Source organism: Cervus canadensis, chromosome 19, assembly GCF_019320065.1.
Source record: "Cervus canadensis isolate Bull #8, Minnesota chromosome 19, ASM1932006v1, whole genome shotgun sequence".
Taxonomy (NCBI): domain Eukaryota; kingdom Metazoa; phylum Chordata; class Mammalia; order Artiodactyla; family Cervidae; genus Cervus; species Cervus canadensis.
Genome location: NC_057404.1, coordinates 41,938,438 through 41,942,304, shown reverse-complemented (window position 1 = coordinate 41,942,304; position 3,867 = coordinate 41,938,438).

Below are 3,867 nucleotides of genomic sequence, written 5' to 3'. Positions count from 1 at the left end.
TTATTTCTTCAAATCAACTTTCTGTCCCCATCTCTTCTGGAAGTACCACCATATGTTGGTCCACTAAGTATGCCCCATAAGTACCTTAGGCTCTCTACACTTTTCTTTTTTCCTTTATGCTTTTCTGACTGGATAATTTCAAATGACCAATTTGTTGATTCTTCTGCTTGATCAAGTCAGCTGTTCAACCCCTCTAGTGAATTTTGCAATTTGATTATTCTTCAGCACCAGAATTTGTTTGGTTCTTCTTCATAGTTTCTATTTACTTGTTAATATTTTCATGCTGTTCATGCATTATTTTCCCAAATTCATTTAGTTGTCTATATTTCTTATAGATCATTGAGCTTCTGTTATTTTTAATTCTTTGATAGGTGATTCTTACATCAACTTTTTTTTTTAGTTTGTTTCTGGAGATTTATCTTGTTTCTCAATAGTCTATGTTTGTGTGCCTTCTGATGTTTTGCTGGGTTTTATGCATTTGAAAAAAAGCAGCCACCTCTTCTAGTGTCATACAGGGAAACATCTTCATCAATCAGCTCGTTTATAGATTCTGGGGGGCCTCTGAAACCTTTGAGGGGTATGCCACTTCTCTGGGCTTGTGTGTGAGATTTGCCAACTAGAGAGGGTTGCCAAATTCTTTTTCAGGAGCTCGTGATCTCCCTCTGGTGTCTGTCTGCAGTACTGCAGGCTCTTTGGTGCTGCAGCAGCAAGTCACACCACTGTCCTTTTTTCTCATTGGCCCCCAGGCGTCCAAAGTATATCAGCTTCCCCAACAGCACCCCAAGTCAGGCAAAACACAAACCAGTCTCTTGTGCAGCCATTCAGAAAGCTGGGACACCAGACACCCTATCTTCTCCTCCCTCCCAAGAATGAAGCCTCCAGGGGGCACCTGGTCCTGACTGCAGAGCCACACCAGTCTTTGCAGGCTCTCTGGTGCCAAACCATGCCGGTTCCATCCACACTCCGAGTCGGGGAGAGTGACCAGTCACTCGGACGCCCCTCAGAAAGCTGGCACTTGGGGTGAACCTTCCACTCTCCTCTTTCCCCTACTGCCCGTGATGGAGAAACTGAGCCGGGGCTAAGCTGTGCTAGCCAAGGGAGGGGTGGGTGCAGGTGAAGTGAAACAGCTCTTCTCACCTGCTTCAGTGGGGCCGTTCCCAGCTTTGCCCTGACCTGGGGTACCGCCACTAGGGAAGCCCTTCTTAACTGGCTTCTGAAGTTTTCACAAAAGTATTTTGGCCCATATATTGTTGTTAAGTCCGTGTCTGTTAGGGAAAGAGAGCTTCTGTTCCTCCATCTCTCTGACATCTCCCTTGGTATGTTGTTTACCTCTAATGATAATGAGTTTCAATATTGTGAGTGACTGCAAAGGAACGATTATGAAAATCAGCAATGGAAACTCGTGAGAATGTTAAAAAAAAAAAATACTACGGTCAGACAATACTAAAATGATCTGAAAAGCAAAATTATGACCAAAGAAGACAAAATATTCATAGGAAACATGCTCTTGAGCCTCGCAGAATTATTACCTAGACCCTACCATTCATATTCAGCAAATAAACAACCATCTACTACGTGCTCATCATCGGTCTAGGCACCCACATGTACCGCCTTTGTAGAACTTTTTGTATTTGGAAAACAAATAACATATATAGTTTTAATATAAACTGATCACAATATAAAGTGAAAAAGTTACAGTCCCTAGCTTTGGAGAAATTTAGTCCACTGAATACAAATGGTTAGGCAGATATTTGCATTACCATGTGACAGGTGGTCATAAAGTAACCACTACTGTTGAAGATCAAGGGATGAAGGAAGGCTCAAGAAAGCTGCCTCAAGAAAAAGTATCAGAATTGGCCTTGACCAGGGAACTCTCATGTTCGTAAAATGTGCATTCCAAAATCTTCAAAAGTCAAAGAAAAAGGATTGTTATTAAAGCAAGGAGCACAGCTGGATAATGGTTTCAGATCATTAGACTCAACATTATAAACTACAGTAGGGCAATGAGGTTCTGCTACCAAAAACTAGGCCAAGGTGTTTTGGGTTTTGGTGCCTTTTTTTTTTTAAGGACAATATTTGCTATCCACTATAATTGAATTGTTAATAATACTTATTAAGTACAAAAACACTTTTATTAAGTACTCCAATACTTTGGCCACCTGACGGGAAGAGCCGACTCATTGGAAAAGACCCTGATGCTGAGAAAGATTGAAGGCAGGAGGAGAAGGGGACGACAGAGGATGAGATGGTTGGACCGCATCACCAAATCAATGGACATGAGTTTGAGCAAACTCCGGGAGTTGGTGATGGACAGGGAAGCAGGGCGTCCTGCAGTCCATGGGGTCACAGAGTCGGACACGACAACCAAACAACAAAGTACAAAACTAGTATATTGTACTGAAGGTTTCACATGCCGAGTCTGTCCTCCTCATGACATCCCTGAGGTAAGTGCTATGATTGTTTTACAGATGAGAAAACTGAGATTTGTAGAGCTAAGTGACTGACAGCTAGTGAGGGAAAGATGTGGGACTTTCCTTCATCCTTCTGACTTCACAGTCTTTGTTCCAAGCCACTGTGATTACTATAAATACGCATTCACTCCGAGAGCAAAAAGCATGATCTAAAGAAGTTTATTTTCTCACAGGAGAAGTTCAGAGAGCTGATTTTCAACAGTAATGGTTACTATAGGACAGCCTGTCACATGGTAACGCTGTCAACTTGAGGCTCTCTTCAAGGAACCAAGTCCCTTCTCTCACTCACCCTGCTGTCTTTAATGTATGCTTCTGACCTCACCAAGTCACAACATGGTTGCCATGGCCCTAGGCATCACAACTGCATTCCAGGAGAAAAGAGCAAAAGTCAAAAGCCTTTCAGAGAGGCCTCAGCTTTCTATCCAAGAAGGAAAACCTCGGAGATTTCAGCTTACATTTATTTCATTGACCAGCTCGAGAAGCAAAGAAGGCTGGGAATTTGAGAGTTGTTTTCCAGCTTTTATAAAATAAAAGGCAGGCCAAAGTGAGTTACATGGGCATTGAGAGACCCCTACTTAACTAGCATATGCACAAACTAGCCTAAACAGTCTCTAGGCTCAGTTACATGCCTGTTAAGTATGAGTTAGTAAGCCTTGTAGAGAGGGCTCACATGATCTAGTACATCTTTTTCCATCTGATATTTGGTTCTCTCCAGCCAAACTTGATTTTTGGCTCTTACCCAGCATGCCCTTCGAAGTTCCCCGACTCAGTCTCCACGTACACTGGAGATGACTGCATTCTGCCACTGAGTTTGTAATGAGTGTTAGAATAGATTGCGTGTGACAAAATGACCATACCCATACCTTAAAAGCACGAGAGAACTAATTTCCCCGCCTCAAAGCAATCTAGGTCAGGGTGCAGGAAGGAAGGCTCCAGGATCTTCAATGACCTGGTTTCCTTCTATTTCGTTGCTAACTTCCACATGCAACTCCTGGCTCATTCTCTCTCGAGTGGCCCCAGAGCAGCACAGAGTAAGTGCAAATAAAAGGGCAGGACTTAGGTAAAATTGGTGAAGTGATTTCCACACTCTAAGACACCAGATGGTTGGATGGCATCACCGAATGGATGGACCTGAGTTTGAGCAAGCTCCGGGAGCTGGTAGTGGACAGGGAAGCCTGGCGCGCTGCAGTCCATGGGGTCGCAAAGAGTCGGACACCACTGAGCGACTGAACGGAAGACACCAGTAAGATGCTTTTCTACTTTTTTCCTTCTAGCAATCGGAGTTAACAGTTCTACCTAACCTCCACTAGATGGCAGCACATACACATAAAATATGTGAATGTACGCGTAATTTTCTAAAAACTGGAGGAATTAGAACTACAAATCCCAACAGGCA